Source organism: Triticum dicoccoides, chromosome 5A (genome assembly GCF_002162155.2).
Source record: "Triticum dicoccoides isolate Atlit2015 ecotype Zavitan chromosome 5A, WEW_v2.0, whole genome shotgun sequence".
Lineage (NCBI taxonomy): Eukaryota > Viridiplantae > Streptophyta > Magnoliopsida > Poales > Poaceae > Triticum > Triticum dicoccoides.
In genome coordinates this window covers 161171424-161189270 of record NC_041388.1, presented here as the reverse complement: position 1 = coordinate 161189270, position 17847 = coordinate 161171424, and positions in this window count along the sequence as shown.

Below are 17847 nucleotides of genomic sequence, written 5' to 3'. Positions count from 1 at the left end.
ATCGGCTTTAGTTAGCAGCAGTAGCGAAGGAATCACTTGATCGGGTTTAGTTAACAGCCATCGATCGATCGCTCGCGTTCAGTAACGCGTAGCCTGCAGTGCAATCGCTCGGGTTCAGTTAGAGCCCAACGCCTTGCTCGGGTTCAGTTAGAGCATATGCCTCGCACACACACGCGTACGTGTACGAGAGAAACGCACATCGCTTGGCCCCCGACCTCCCACCGTAACCGAGAACTCCCCGAAATTTTCCTCCCCCTCGTTTCTACCATGGTTTTTTCCATCATGGACGGCCCAAAGAATGTCATGCAGTTGCGTCTCCGGCCTGCCCAGGATGAAAAGCCCATTTTCTATCATGATTTTTTGTCATAGAAGTAGGAGCCCACCACATCTATGATGATACCGGGTTTGGTCACAATTATCGTCATAGAAGTGTCATATGTATGACAGAAAAAAATTCATTCCAAAATGTCACGGATGTGTCTTTTTTTTGTAGTGCTCTGTGCCGCCTCCCGCTCAGGTTTTGTCTGATTTGTTCGATGCTTTGGCAACATTGATGGTCGCGGAGGTGGACGCGATAGCCCGAGATCAACACAATGCGGAGATTGCAAAGGTGAAAGATCAGATAACTCAGGCTAAAGTGGACTTGGCAGCAGAGAACGCCAGGATGGCTACAGAACGGGCCGAGTTGGAAGCTCAGGCCTACCAGCTTAGGTTGGACCAGAATGCCTCAGATGAGGTAATGAGAAGGAGATACCGGTTGCACCTCCCGCTGGGTTATGAGCCAAGAAATCTCTTCAACACGCCAGGAGCCAGAACCAGTAACCAGCTAGTGGTAAACCGGACAGAGGCGCCGGGAACAGGAGTGCCGGTACAACCACACATGATGAACCTGCCTCATCATAACAACGTTGTGCCGCAGTATGTTCTGATGCCCCCGGGGCATTACTCCAACCCGTTGGATAACATTGTGGCCGCCGCTTCACAATTGGAAGCCCTCCCAATTGACGGCGAGTCACCAGTGGCGATTGAGACACGACAGGCTAGAGAGCTCCTTCAAACAGCTTTAAACCAGCAGCAGGCTTATACGCATAGTCGCGAGAGGATTCATTCCACCCCCCGTCCGAGTCGAAGCTACAGCAGGCACGTTGAGGATGAACCGGCCGTATCAAGCAGTGCACGTCACCGTAACTCACCACGAGGACACAACCCCGCAGGTGGTGGCGCTAATGCGCAGGATGTGGTGGATCATGGTCGTGCATGTCGAGAAGCCGAGTTGGCAGCTCTGCACGCCGCTCGTCAACCTACTACAGTTCTCCCTACCACCTCAGTGGAGCCCGGCGTGGTCTTCAGTTCTTTAGGGGTGACGTGTCTTACCCCGCTTTGCGTAATGTACGACTGCCCAAGGATTTTAAGGGACCTCGTAAGGTGCCCAATTACACCGCCGATTTGCAACCGGAGTCATGGGTGGAGAGTTATGAGATGGCGATGGAGATGCTGGACGTGGATGAAGCAGTGTGTGCTAAATACTTCACCATGATGTTGGAAAAAGAATGGCAATACCAAGGAGCAACAACACAATCCGGCAGGTCATGGGAATAACGGTAAGCGCAAGGCAGACAATAGTTTGGACTTCGTGGCTAACACCAATGCAAAGGACAACGGTCAATGTCGTAAGGGTAAACAGCCCCAGAGGGCGGAGGGTCAGGCCCCAATCTGGAGCGCCTGTTAAATCAACCTTTTCCAAAGCACGGATCAAAAGAAAGACCCGCTTCACATCTTTGGAAGGATTGCTTCATTATGCGGGAGTTTAAGAATTCCAATATGTTTCAATATGATAACGGCCCGCCCAGCGGTTCAGGAGGCGTTTTTCATGGGCCAGATTAACGAGGTGGCAGCTCCGATTCAGGATTCCAAGGCAATCAAACCGGACATGGCCATCAAGGGAACCAGGGCAATCAAGGGGGTTATAACCATCAGGGGAATCAGCAGCATCAGCAGTCGGGTTATCAGAGCAATCTGAAGTAGTTGAATAGTGGGCAGTATCATGTCTTTACCACTAGCTTGTGTAAATGCCATCAGAAGCTTCACAAGAGGGCAGTAAACTCTGTTGAACCGGCGGTGCCTCAGTATCTGCGCTGGTCTGAGCAGCCCATTTTCTGGAGTAGAGAGGATCACCCACCCCGGGCTGATAATCCGGGTCATCTGGCCTTAGTGGTGGCACCTCAGGTTGGGGGGTATAAGTTCACCAAGGTGCTTATGGATGGGGGAAGCAATATAAATATTCTTTACTATGATACCTTCTGCCGTATGGGGTTGACAAATAAGAATCTTAAACCGTCGAACACCGTTTTTCATGGTGTGGTGCCCGGTAAGTCTGTGTATCCAGTGGGCAAGATAGCCCTAGAGGTGACCTTTGGAGATGATCATGATTCAAGGTCAGAAACATTGACTTTTGAGGTGGTGAAAATCAAGAGTCCGTATCACGCCCTGTTTGGGCGACCAGCTTATGCCAAGTTCATGGCGAGGCCGTGTTATGTTTATCTGCAACTTAAGATGCCAGGTCATAAAGGGACCATCACAGTACATGGGAGCAGGAAGATTGCTTTGGAATGTGAAGAAGGTGATGCGGTTTATGCTGAGTCAGTTTGTGCCACAGAAGAGCTGAAGTTTTATAAAGACAAGGTTGATCCGGCAGACATGACTTCTTTGAAAAAGCCAGCTACAGAGCACGATCCAGCATTGAAGTTTAAATCATCCACGGACACTAAGATGGTTGATTTTGTTCCTGGCGATTCGTCCATAGACACTAAGAACTGGGACATCTTTGCATGGAAGCCTTCTGACATGCCAGGTGTACCGAGGGAACTCGCTGAACACACACTTAATATAGATCCAAAGTTTAAACCGATCACGCAGTTTCTCCGCCGCTTCAACAGAAAAAGGCATAAAGCTATTGGTGAGGAGGTAGCTCGGCTGTTGGCCGCAGGGTTTATCGTGGAGGTTTTTCACCCTGAGTGGTTAGCTAATCCGGTGCTGGTTCTTAAGAAAAATGGCACTTGGCGTGTGTGTGTGTGGACTACACAGATTTGAACAAAGCTTGTCCAGCAGATACCTTTACCCTCCCTCGCATTGATCAGATTATTGATGCTACAGCAGGTTGTGACCGTTTGTGTTTTTTGGATGCTTACTCTGGTTATCATCAGATCAAAATGGCAGTTAAGGACCAGGAGAAGACAACTTTTATAACTCCCTTTGGAGCCTTCTGCTATGTCTCCATGCCCTTTGGGCTCAAGAGTGCCCAGGCAACTTATCAGCACTGTGTTCAGAATTGTCTTCATAAGAAGATTGGGCGCAATGTTCACACATATGTGGATGATATTGTGGTAAAGTCCAGGAAGGAGGAAACATTGATAGATGACTTGAGAGAAACCTTTGACAACCTCCGGGTTTATAAGATGATGCTTAATTCGGACAAATGTGTCTTTGGTGTTCCGGCAGGCAAGCTCTTGGGTTTTCTGGTGTCTAACAGGGGCATTGAGGCTAATCCGAAGAAGATCACAGCTATCACCTCTCTGGCTAAACCGGCATGTATCAATGACGTTCAGTGTCTGGCGGGCCGAATTGCGGATTTGAGCTGGTTTATCAGTCGTCTTGGGGAGAAGGCTATCCCTTTATATCAGATGCTAAAGAAAACAGATGACTTTGTCTGGAGCGATGCAGCTGATAAAGCGTTTGAGGATCTGAAGAGGCAGTTAGCTGAACTGCCTGTCCTTGCGGCCCCGATCGATAAAGAGCCTTTACTGCTATATGTGGCTGGCGATGCCCGGGCTGTTAGTGTGGCTATTGTTGTGGAGCGCAAGGAGGCTGGAAAGGAGTATCCGGTTCAACGGTCGGTTTATTATATCAGTGAGGTGCTTGTCGAATCAAAGCAGAGGTATCCGCATTGGCAGAAGCTGGTGTATGGGGTGTTTATGGCAAGACAGAAGCTCAAGCATTATTTTCAGGGTCATCCTATCACAGTGGTTAGTTCAACCCCTTTGGGAGACATTATCCAAAACAGAGAGGCGACTGGTCGGATTGCCAAATGGGCTATTGAGCTTGGACCTCACGGGCTCAAGTATACACCTCCCACAACGATCAAATCTCAAGCACTCGTGGACTTCATCAATGATTGGTCAGAGTTGCAGGCACCAGAAGAAAATCCAGACAACACTTATTGGACTATTCACTTTGATGGGTCCAGGCAATTGGAGGGCTCGGGGGCTGGAGTCATATTAACTTCCCCACGAGGTGACAAGTTTTGTTATGTTCTTCGTTTAATGTTCCCTTGCACTAACAATGCAGATGAGTATGAGGCCTTACTCCACGGTCTTCGGATGGCTAAAGAGATGAACCTAAGCCGGGTTAAGTGCTTCGGTGACTCGAACCTGTTTTCTCAACAGGTATCTGGCACTTGGGATTCTAAGGACCCACTCATGGTTGCATATTGACGAGAGGTGGACATAGTGGCTAGTCATTTCAAGGGTTATCAAGTTGACCATATAGACCGGCGAAAGAATGAAGCAGCGAACGCTTTAAGTCGTCTAGGCTCTCAGCGTAAACCGGTGCCACCTAATGTCTTCCTCGACGTACTGGATAATCCATCGGTCAAGATACCCATAGAGGAGGAGTTGGGTATTCCTGACCAGGAGGCCCAGTTGGTGGCGGCTTTGCATGTTATACCGGATTGGACAGTCCCGTACTTGGCACACATGAACCGGGGCGAGTTATCGGAGGATGAAACCTTGGCCCGACAGATAATCTGGTGATCCAAGTCAATGACTGAGGGAGTCCTGGATTAGGGGGTCTCTGGACAGCCGGACTATATCCTTTGGCCGGACTATTGGACTATGAAGATACAATATTGAAGGCTTCGTCCCGTGTTCGGATGGGACTGTCCTTGGTGTGGAAGGCAAGCTATGCAATCAACTCCATACACAACATGCAATCATACCATAGGCGAGCTTCTAGGGTTAGCCTCTACGATCTCGTGGTAGATCAACTCTTGTAATACTCATATCATCAAGAACAATCAAGCAGGAAGTAGGGTATTACATCCATCAAGAGGGCTTGAACCTGGGTAAACATCTTGTCCCCCGCCTCCTGTTACCATCCGCCTTAGACGCACAGTTCGGAACCCCCTACCCGAGATTCGCCGGTTTTGACACCGACATTGGTGCTTTCATTGAGAGTTCCACTGTGTCGTCACCATAAGGCTTGATGGCTCCTTCGATCATCGATAGCGATGCAGTCAAGGGCGAGGTTTTCCTCCCCAGACAGATCTTTGTATTCGGCGGCTTCGCACTGCGGGCCAATTCGCTTGGCCATCTGGAGCAGATTGAGAGCTATGCCCCTGGCCATCAGGTTAGATTCGGAAACTTGAACTACACGGCCGATATCCGCGGAGACTTGATCTTCTACGGATTCAAGCCCATGTCAGGTGTGCCGCATAGTCATGACGAGCATGACATAACTCTGCCAACAGACATTATTCGGGAGATCGCATCTGCAACTACTCTGGCCATCAATCCGGAGCAAATCGCGCCATCCGAGAGCGGAAGGATAGACCCTGCCACGGAGGCCGCGATCTCAGCGGAGATAGAGCCGGATGCTGACTTCACCCCTTACGGGAGCCGTGTCACCGAACCACTGGATTCATCCCCGGCCACAGACTCTGAGCCACTTACATCCGTGCCCGTCGAACCCGACTGGGCGCCGATCATGGAGTTCACCTCCGTGGATATCTTTCAGCACTCACCTTTCGGCGATGTGCTAAATTCATTAAGGTCTCTCTCCCTGTCAGGAGAACCTTGGCCGAACTATGTCCGGCTAGAATGGGATGCGGACGACGAAGAAATTCGCTGCCCACCCACCACCCACTAAGTAGCCACTGTCAACGATTTAACCGACATGCTCGACTTTGACTCTGAAGACTTCGACGGTATGGACGACGATGCAGGAGACGAACAGGAACCACCGCCCACAGGGCACTGGACCGCCACCTCAGCATATGATATATACATGGTGGACACCCCCAAAGAAGGCAATGGCAACAAGACAGCGGAGGATGACCCCTCCAAGAAGCAACCCAAGCGACGACGTCAGCGGCACCGCTCTAAGTCCCGCCACAGCAAAAGTAGTGATACCGGCATAGGAGATAATAACACTCCGGATAGTGCCGAAGACAACAACAATCCCCTCGAGCATGATGCAGAGCCGGAGGACGAACAAGCTAGCCCTCCAGAGCGGGCAACAGATGGAAAAACGGAGGAGGACAATTACATGCCTCTCTCCAAAGACGAGGCGAGCCTCGGCGATGAAGAATTTATCATGCCCGAGGACCCCGTCGAGCAAGAGCGCTTCAAGCGCCGGCTTATGGCCATGGCAAATAGCCTGAACAAAAAGCAGCAACAACTTCAAGCTGATCAAGACTTGCTAGCAGACATATGGACCGAAGTCCTTGCGGCCGACGAGTACGAACTCAAGCGCCCCTTCAAGAGTTACCCAAAATGCAGGTTGCTACCTCCCCTCGAGGAGGAAGCAATGAAAGCTCATTCACCAGTGTATGATGCGGCTGACCGGCCACTGCGTGGCCGAGCCAGAGAGGTGTTTCAGCTTGAAGTTTGGTCTACACCCCGCCGCCACTCAATCAAAAATACTAAGGCCCGGGGCAACACAAAGGACCTACGAGACGTATTGGACAGTAAGGCAAAAATCGCAAGGTCGATATACGGGTCACGGGCACGCGCGCCAACACGGGATGATGATCATCGCGTCGGATACACCAAGAGTAAATCTGGCCGGCCCGAATACAGCAAACAAGACTCATATGAACTGCGTCGGGATATAGCTCGGCACAGAGGCGCCGCACACCCCCTATGCTTCACTGACGAAGTTATGAATCATGAATCCCCGGAGGGTTTCAAACCCGTAAATATCGAATCATACGATGGTACAACAGATCCCGCTGTATGGATTGAGGATTTTCTCCTTCACATCCACATGGCTCGCGGTGATGATCTACATGCCATCAAGAACCTCCCACTAAAACTTAAAGGGCCAGCTCGGCATTGGCTGAACAGCTTGCCAGCAGACTCCGTAGGCACTTGGGAGGATCTGGAAGACGTATTCCTAGATAACTTCCAGGGCACTTATGTGCGGCCACCGGATGCTGATGACTTGAGCCATATAACCCAGCAGCCAGGGGAATCTGTCAGACAATTCTGGACACGGTTCCTGACTAATAAAAACCAAATTATCGAATGTCCGGATGCAGAGGCCCTAGCGGCATTCAAGAATAACATCCGTGACTAATGGCTGGCTCGCCACCTGGGCCAGGAGAAGCCGAAATCTATGGCAGCCCTCACAACACTCATGACCCGCTTTTGCGCGGGCGAGGATAGCTGGCTAGCTCGCAGCAACAACACATCGAGGAATCTGGGCACTTCGGATACCTAAGATGCCAACGGTAGGCAACATCGTAACAGACCAAAGCGCCGCAATAACGGCGATAACACCGAAGATATGGCAGTCAATGCCGGACTCAGAGGCTCTAGATCCGCTCAGCGGAAAAAGCCATTGAAAAGAAGTACTCCGGCTCTGTCCAGTTTGGATCGCATACTGGATCGCTCGTGTCAAATCCACGGCACCCCCAAAAAGCCAGCCAATCACACTAACAGAGAATGTTGGGTGTTCAAGTAGGCTGGCAAGTTAAATAACGAAAACAAGGACAAGGGGCTGCATAGCGATGACGAGGAGGAGCCCCGGCCGCCGAACATAGGAGGACAGAAGGGGTTCCCCCCACAAGTGAAGACGGTGAACATGATATACGCAACCCACATTACCAAGAGGGAGCGGAAGCATGCACTAAGGGACGTCTATGCGATGGAGCCCGTCGCCCCAAAGTTTAACCCATGGTCTGCTTGCCCGATCACCTTTGATCGTAGGGACCACCCCACTAGTATCCGTCATGGCGGATCCACCTAAAAGTGCAACTATCCCTGGGTGGTTTTGGTAATTCCTAACAACATATAGCTCATTGAGCTAACATTATTCCAAGATTAATATTTTAGGAAAAGCTCAATGAATGGCATGGCATGGATGAGGAAAGTGGATCCCTCAAAATTCTAAGGACAAAAAGTTTGGCTCAAGTTTGAAGCTCAAGACTCTACATTTTATATTTTAGTGATCCAAGATCACATTGAGTCTATAGGAAAAGCCAATACTATCAAGGAGGGATGAGGTGTTGCTTAATGGCTTGCTTGCTCAAAGTGCTTAGTGATATGCTCCAAAATCCTCAACTACCTTCCCACATCCACATATGACCTAAACCAAAAGTCAAACTCGGCCCCACCGATTCTTTCTAGCCGGCGCCACCGAGTCTCAAATGTCATAGCCACTGCCACAAACCCTAGGCAAATCGGCCTCACCGATAGGGATCTCGGTCTTACCAAGATGGGATTGTAATCTCTCTGTTTCCCTTTGTAACGTTTCGGTCTTACCAAGATGAGCGATCGGTCCCACCGAGATTGCAATGTATACTCTCTGTTTCCCTTTTGTAACATTTCGGTCTAACCGAGATAAGCGAATCGGTCCCACAGAGTTTACCTGACCAACTCTCTGGTTAGCTTATTACCAAAATCGGTCCCACCGAGTTTGTGTAATCGGTCACACCGAGATTACATTATGCCCTAACCCTAACCATATCGGTCCTACCGAGTTGCATCTCAGTCCCACCGAAAATCCTAACGGTCACTAGGTTTGCTGAATCGGTCCGACTGAGTTTAACCATTCGGTCCCACCGAGTTTGGAAAATTGTGTGTAACGGTTAGATTTTGTGTGGATGCTATATATACCCCTCCACCCACTCTTCATTTGTGGAGAGAGCCATCAGAACATACCTACACTTCCAATACACATTTTCTGAGAGAGAACCACCTACACTTGTGTTGAGGTCAAGATATTCCATTCCAACCATATGAATCTTGATCTCTAGCCTTCCCCAAGTTGCTTTCCACTCAAATCTTCTTTCCACCAAATCCAAATCATGTCAGAGAGAGTTGAGTGTTGGGGAGACTATCATTTGAAGCACAAGAGGAAGGAGTTCATCATCAACACACCATTTGTTACTTCTTGGAGAGTGGTGTCTCCTAGATTGGCTAGGTGTCACTTGGGAGCCTCCGACAAGATTGTGGAGTTGAAGCAATGAGTTTGTAAGGGCAAGGAGATCGCCTACTTCGTGAAGATCTACCGCTAGTGAGGCAAGTCCTTCGTGGGCGACGACCATGATGGAATAGACAAGGTTGCTTCTTCGTGGACCCTTCGTGGACTCGCGCAACCGTTACCCTCCGTGGGTTGATGTCTCCATCAACGTGGATGTACGATATCACCACCTATCGGAACCACGACAAAAACATCAGTGTCTCCAATTGCGTTTGAATCCTCCAAACCCTTCCCTTTACATTCTTGCAAGTTGCATGCTTTACTTTCCGCTGCTCATATACACTTTTGCATGCTTGCTTGAATTGTGTGGAGATTGCTTGACTTGTGCTAAGATAGCTAAAATCTGCCAAGAACTAAAATTGGGAAAAGGCTAGATTTTTATTTGGTCAAGTAGTCTAATCACCCCCCTCTAGACATACTTTCGATCCTACAAGTGGTATAAGAGCTTTTGTCTCCATTTGCTTTGATTTCCATAGCTTTTGGTGGTCATAACCTTGGTTTCACAACCTAGGAGAGTATGGCGTCTAGCGAGGGAAATTATCACCGTAGAGGTCCTTACTTTGATGGTACCAATTTTGCTAGTTGGAAGCATAAGATGAAAATGCATATTCTTGGACATAACCCCGCCGTTTGGGCTATTGTGTGTATTGGCTTGCAAGGTGAATTCTTTGACAGGAAAGAACCGAACCGTGAAGCCACCGCGGAAGAGTTGAAAATGCTGCAATACAACGCTCAAGCTTGTGATATCCTCTTCAATGGATTGTGCCCCGAAGAATTCAACAAAATCAGCCGTCTTGAGAATGCAAAGGAAATTTGGGATACTTTGATTGATATGCACGAAGGTACCGACTCCGTCAAGGAATCCAAATTGGATGTGCTTCAAAGTCAACTTGACAAGTTCAAAATGAAGGATGGTGAAGGTGTTGCTGAAATGTACTCTAGGCTTGCTCTTATCACAAATGAGATTGCCGGCTTAGGGAGTGAAGAGATGACCGATAGATTCATCATCAAGAAGATCCTAAGAGCCTTGGATGGAAAATATGATACCGTGTGCACATTGATCCAAATGATGCCCAATTACAAAGATCTCAAGCCAACGGAAGTCATCGGAAGAATTGTTGCTCATGAGATGTCACTCAAGGATAAAGAGGAACTTCACAACAAATCAAGTGGTGCTTACAAAGCCTCATGTGAAGCCCCCACATCATCGAGTGAGAAACAAACCTTCAATGAAGAATTGAGCTTAATGGTGAACAACTTCAACAAGTTCTACAAGAGTAGAAGCAAAGAGAGAAGCTCCAAGTCAAGGTCCTACAATGACAAAAGATCTTCTAGTCGAGAGCGAAACTGATACAATTGTGGATGGCCCGGATACTATTCCAATGAGTGTACGGCCCCCTACAAGAGAAGAGAAGATTCTCCCAAGAGAAGAAGTAGAAGAGAAGAATCACCACCTAGAGAAAGAAGGAGTAGAGATGATCGTTATGAACGAAGACCCTCACGGAGAAGCAAGGATTCAGAAAGAAAGGACAAGTCATCAAGGAGCTACACAAAACAAAGACATCAAGCTCACGTTGGTGAATGGGTATCCGGCTCCGACTCCGACAACCACTCCGAGAGAAGCTATCACTCCGACTCCGAATATACTCAAGATGAAGGTGTTGCCGGTCTAGCACTTGTGACAACCAACTCCTACGACATATTTGACTCACCAAATGAAGGAGTTGGAACATGCTTCATGGCTAAAGGCCCAAAGGTATCACACCCCGAGTATGTTGATTTCAATAGTGATGAAGATGACTTGTTAGGTGATGATAATTTACTTGTTGACAACTCTAGTGATGAATATTGTGATGAAACGTCAATAAATCATGCTAATCGAGATAAAATGAATGACAATGATAAGGAGAAGATTTAGTCTCTTACTAAAGAACTAAACACTCTTAAGTTAGCTCATGAAACTATCTTAGGAGATCATCGAGAACTTTTAAGGACTCATGAGAAATTACGCTTTGAAAAGCTCAACCTTGAGCAAGAGCATGAGTTCTTAAAAGCAATCAATGATGATCTTCGCAAGAAAAGTTCTTCTTACATTTCCAAGCGTTTACTCTTATCCACTTACATGCCTCAAGTCAAGTTTAGTAACAAGAACAAGAAAGATTCTTCCTCTAGTAGTAACAATAATCATGCTAAATCCAATATTGTTGCTTCTAGTAGTTCTCTTGATCCCACTAATGATTCTCTTAGCCAAGTTACACTTGAGCAAGAAAATAGCTTATTGAAGGGAATTATAGAGAAAGGTGTTTAGAAGAGCCTTACCGGAAGTAAGCAATTCGAGGAAATTGTACGCAATCAAAGAAGGCACCGGAAGAATCAAGGCGTTGGTTTGGAACGAAAGTTCAATGCCAATGGAGTTGAGTGGGAAGAAGATCAATACCCCAAGACGAAGTTTCTTCCTCAACAAGAGAAGTATGATCCTACTTCTTTCAAAGGGACACAAGCTCAAGATGATCTTCCACCACAAGACCACAAGCAAAAAGGCAAGGACAAGCTTCAAGAGGAAATTGATGCATTTGAAGAAGCTCCTAAGGCCTTGGTCAAGTGGGTTCCCAAGACTACTTCAAGTTCCACTTCGTCAAGTACAACTACAACACCGAGGATTCCCATCAAGATGGTGTGGATCCTGAAGAAGAACTAGAGAGTTCTTGAGGGTGACTCCGCCAACATACTTCACTCTTATCATCTTGGCAAGAACAAGTGCAATCAACTTCCACATCTTGCAAGTTCAAGGAGTCACAAACCCTCTTGTTGGTAAGACAAGGGACAAGGTAACATAAAAGCATTCATAGACATCATCTTGTGTGTGCATCACTCTATGTCTATGGATATCCTTGTTTGTTCCTTGTGGGACTAACCCATGTAGGTATTGGAAGTGCAACTCACTCCAATGGATAGCTCCAAATGATATACATCAACATTGAGCATCCACATCTTCAACATCTACATGAAGTCATCATCGACAAAACCCAAGGTTAGTTCATCCCTCTTAGGGGGGATCTCACATCTAGGGGGAGCTTTACTCTAAGAATTGAGCTAAAGCAACTCTAATGGTGTGAACACAACAATGCTTTATGTAAAAGTGGTAACCCCACTTGTGCTTAAACGATGAGTGTCGGTGTCAAAACCGGCGAATCTCGGGTAGGGGGTCCCGAACTGTGCGTCTAGGCCGGATGGTAAGAGGAGACAGGGGACACTTTGTTTTACCCAGGTTCAGGCCCTCTCGATGGAGGTAATACCCTACTCCTGCTTGATTAATATTGATGATATGGGTAGTACAAGAGTAGATCTACCACGAGATCAAGGAGGCTAAACCCTAGAAGCTAGCCTATGGTATGATTGTTGTGTATGGAGTTGATTGCCTACGGACTACAACCCTCCGGTTTATATAGACACCGGATAGGGTTAGGGTTACAAAGAGTCGGTTACAATGGTAGGAGATCTTGAATATCCGTGCCAAGCTTGCCTTCCACGCCAAGGAAAGTCCCATCCGGACACGGGACGAAGTCTTCAATCTTGTATCTTCATAGTCCAGGAGTCCGGCTGAAGGTATAGTATGGCTACCCGAACACCCCCTAATCCAGGACTCCCTCAGTAGCCCCCGAACCAGGCTTCAATGACGATGAGTCCGGCGCGCAGAATTGTTCGGCATTGCAAGGCGGGTTCTTCTCCAAATCTTGTGTACCTGTAGGAATAATGTCCGATTTTTGTAATGTAGTCCTCATCGGCTTCCATGCCCAATAATGGTCGTCTTCCACGTGTTCAAACAAATGCGAAAAGCCAGGGCGTTTTTACATCCACACCGCTAGCCGTATAAATGAGCCGCCTATTTAACGGGATGGGGATTTAGGTCCAAACCACATCTTCTCCTTTCCGCGAGTTATCATCAGAGCGCTCCCAGCAAAGGTCCATTCCAACATGACCAGCCGTCGCAGCTCCTCCCCTCGCCCCTCCGGTCCCAAACCCGGGGACTGGGAGAGTTGCACCATCCCGCATAGCAAGTTAGCGTCACTTCAGGCCAAGGGATTCCTCCCTCAGGCATACATGGTCCCGGTCCGAGCCGGTCTCGCCACCTATAATGGCGGAAAACAAGCGGAGAGCACCCCCAATCCTTCTAAAGGAGAGCGGGTGTGCCTCGTCCCCTATCTAATAAGGGGACTGGGATTTCCAATTCACCCATTTCTCCGCGGGCTTCTGGAGTTCTACGGCCTCCAGCTGCACAATCTCACGCCCGCCTCCGTATTGCACATCACGGGTTTCGTCGCCCTTTGCGAGCTATTTTTAGGCGTTGAGGCTCATTTCGCGCTGTGGAAGAGGTTATTCTGCCTGGTGCCCCGTTCTGAAAAGGGGTCTATATATCAAGTGGGCGGAGACGAAGTATGGCGCATCGCCGGGACCGGATACCTATCCGGAACCCCAAAGAAGGCGTCCGAGGACTGGCCTTAGGAATGGTTTTACATAGATGACGTCCCACTACCAGACCCTATTCGGGTCGGTCTCCCTGAGTTGAACAGTGCTCCATTGAAGAAATGCTTGAGCTGGCGTCCGCGGAGCTCTCAGAGAGAAAGTGACAGAGACGTCCTTTACCTGATGGGCCGGATAAGACTATTGGCTCATTCCGGACTAACCATGATTGGAGTCATGGCCGCATGCATTATGCAGGGGGTGCAGCCGCTTCAATATAGAGTCCACCCCATGTGGGATTTCAACAGGGAGGATGACGCCACACGTTACGGTCGTAAGGGGCCGGACTCAGCCGCCGCCTTAGTAAAGATCTTATCCTCTTTGTATAAGGGAGAAAAGGAGGAATTCCTCCGCGTCAATCCGCAGGCCGGATTTACTATGTACGATCCTCCAAGTTGGGTAAGTGAATAATTGCGCTTGCCCGTTTGTTCTATACTCCCACGGTTAGATATGTAGTGTAACGACTTCAGTGCAGGAACTGTGACAGGAGGTAAAGGATATAAACAGCCGCCCTCCACAGCCCGAGGACCCAGAACGGTCCCTCAATCCGGACTCCGAAGAGGATCCGGACATATCGGTGGAGCTTATCGACGGGGTGTTCCATCAGCTAAGCAAGGACAATACCTTGGTAGCCGTCACGGCTGATTACCCAGGGTTAATCCCATCCTCCTAGGTGACAAAAGCCGGAGTCTCATTCCCTCGAGAGAGATTGCACTCTCGCGTATTCCGGTGTTTCTGATGACAACCGTGTTTTGCAGGGGAGTTTTCCAAGGCAGGAGGCCGAACCTATGGCGGCTAGCCAACGAGGGGCCGCAGGGCCCTGTGGGGCAAAAGGAATGAAGTCCGTACTGAGATGCCGGCGCAAAGGTATAGCGCACCCTCTATTTCCCTGGTGTTATTCTGTCAGGGCATATTAACGTTCGTGCTATCTTCAGAATGAAGAGACCTCGCCGGACTACATCCGGAGAGGTTGCCAATCGCGCCTCCACCAGCCAGGCTCCAACGGCTGGCCAGGAAGCGGAGGCGAGCACAAGGTGCATACCGGACGCTCCTCCGACAGAGGATGAGGACAGTCTGTCTGCCACAAATTCTGAAGTGGAGAGTGCCATCAACCACAGGCGTCGCCGGACAGTTCTACGCGACGCTTGTTTCTCCCAAGAGGCTTTAGATGCCTTTAATTCGGGAGATGCGTACCTCCGTGCCGCTCAAAATGGTTTAGCCAGAGCCACAGAGCAGTATGTAAAAGACATACGGGTAAGAAAATTTTGGTCAAATATATATATACCAGTAGCCCCCGAGACTTGAAACAGTTAGAGCAACTGATTTAAGGATCTTTTAATATGCAGGTTCTTACAGAGAAGAATAATGTACTGTCCCAGGAGCTGGAAAAGTGCAAGGCCCAACTAGAGGTCGCACTAGCCGCAGCAGGGGAGTCCAAAGAGACCCCCTCAGGTAAGATACACTTCAAAAGATTAGTATTGTGCAGTGTGGGTGTAAATCTGACAAATCATATTGCAGATGGCGCCGGACTCGATCCGGACAAAAAACAACTCTTACGCCAGCTAAAGGCCGGTGAGAGTATGTTGACAAGGGTGAGGCGAGAGAAGAATGATCTTTAGGATGCCAACAACAAACTGGACGTCGAACTTAAAGATGTTCGTGGCCAGCTGTCGGACTCCACGAAGGAGAATCAGCGGCTTTGACGCGGCATTTTTAGTAAGTGCTTGAATGAACTTTGAAAAATGAGTTCGGCGAAGAAGTCGACTAACAGAGTAATGTCTGTAGGTATGCTCACAGGTCGTCCTGCAGAGGAGATGCCCGGTTCTACGGGTGACCTTCTTCCCGAACTCATGCAACTGCACGAGCGAATTCGGCAGGCGATGCGAGGTGTTGCCCAAGCTTTATGGTGTGCCCACTCCATGCCCGAGGGCCTTGGAGAGCTTGCGGAGAAGCTGAAGGGAGCTCGGCGGCACTTCTGGTTGTGGAAGATATCGGCCTGTCGACAAGGCGCTAGGGAAGAATGGGCCATGGTGAAGACCGTTTTACGAAGTCTGACCCAAACCACATGGCCGAGGTCGGACCAGTGGGGCCTGACGGGAAGGAGATCCCTGGGAGCTTAGTATACGGCCAAGTGGAGTTGGCCATGAAGTATTCCCAGCAGGACTGTAAATTAGACAACCTGTTAGATGGTATAGAAGAGGAATACAATCAGTCAGAATGACTATGTAATTTTGAATTGACATGTGTAATGCCTTCTAGCCGGATTGTAGATCGTTGGTCGTTGCCGACCTTTTCGCTTCGACCTCGGGACCTGACGGTCCGGAGTGTGTCCGAATACCATAGCGGTTATATAAGAACCGTGGTATGCGTGGAGACCAGGCGTAGGGGTCATTAGTGCTTTATCAGACAAGTGCCCAACTAGTTATGTTATATTACATGGTTAGTAAGAAACATTTTCCAGAGAGAATAGTTCCGTTAGGGGTTCCTTTCGCTGGGAGGCATGCCCTAAAGTGCATGTCCAGACTGCGTAAAAAGATGCAGAAAAAAGCATCTGGGGGTGCATATAAAAAAAGAAAAAAGATCATCTTTTATCTCACCGACCGAATATTCCCTTAAGAACGCTAGCTTTCGGCTTCACCCAGTCTGAGGTACACATCCGGCTGACCCGACAGTAACAATCGCAGAGGTGCTCCCTTTACCACCTAGCCGAACAATCGGGAACGTAGGGGTAAGCACAGGAGCTAGGCAACCCAGCTTGGCCAAAACTTAAGTCATATCGATGCATATAATGGTGAAGAAAAAGGTACATGCGGAAGTTTGACGCATGTGTTGAGCGTGAAGCCCGTATAAATAAGCTTCTGTTAAAGAAGCCCCCAGGTTTAATGAGCGCGAGTGGCGCGTCACTAGATAAGCCTTTAAGGGCTATAAAAGAAAAGAGGGGAAGGAGAGAAATGTAAGACAGAAAAATGCAAAAAATGGACAGAGGAAGGAGACGAACACAGAGTCCGGCGCTAGGCATAGAATCTTCGGAGACGGGTGGCGTTCCACGGGTTCGGCTCGAGTCGGTTATCCGACGCATCTCGCAGGCGATACGCCCCGCCAGTCAGGACTTGGTCGATTATGAATGGACCTTCCCACTTGGGCTTGAGTTTGTCCTTTTTCTTATCCGGCAGGCGTAGAACTAGTTCGCCAACATTGTAATTTTTGGCCCGTACTTCTCTGCTTTGATATCTTCGGGCCTGCTGTTGATAAAATGCGGAACGGGCTTTTGCCACGTCGCGCTCCTCCTCCAGGGCGTCCAAGTTATCCTGCCGATCGAGCTCGGCTTCTCTTTCTTCGTACATGCGCACTCTAGGTGAGTCATGAATTATGTCGCAGGGCAGAACTGCCTCTGCGCCGTACACCATAAAAAATGGTGTGTATCCGGTGGTGCGATTTGGCGTGGTCCGCAGCCCCCATAGCACGGAGTTGAGCTCCTCTACCCAGTGCGTGTTAGATTCCTTGAGGGACCGCACCAGTCTGAGTTTAATGCCGCTCATTATAAGACCATTTGCACGTTCGACCTGGCCGTTGGTTTGTGGGTGATAGACGGAAGCATAATCGAGCTTGATGCCCATGTTTTTGCACCAGAGTTTTACCTCGTCGGCGGTAAAGTTTGTACCGTTATCGGTTATGATGCCGTGGGGGATGCCATAGCGGTGTACCACCCCGGATATGAAGTCTATCACAGGTCCGGATTCGGCCGTTTTAATAGGCTTGGCTTCTATCCATTTGGTGAATTTGTCCACCATGACCAGTAAGTATTTTTTCCTATCGGTCCCACCTTTAAGGGGTCCGACCATGTCAAGCCCCCAGACCGCAAAAGGCCAGGTGATGGGTATAGTTTGGAGTGCGGTGGGTGGCATATGGCTTTGGTTGGCAAAAAGTTGGCAACCAGCGCATCGTTGGACTAAGTCCTGAGCGTCTGCCCGGGCCGTCGGCTAATAAAATCATGTACGGAAAGCCTTGCTAACAAGGGACCGAGCAGCGGCGTTGTAACACCCCGGATGTAACTTTCCCAATTTG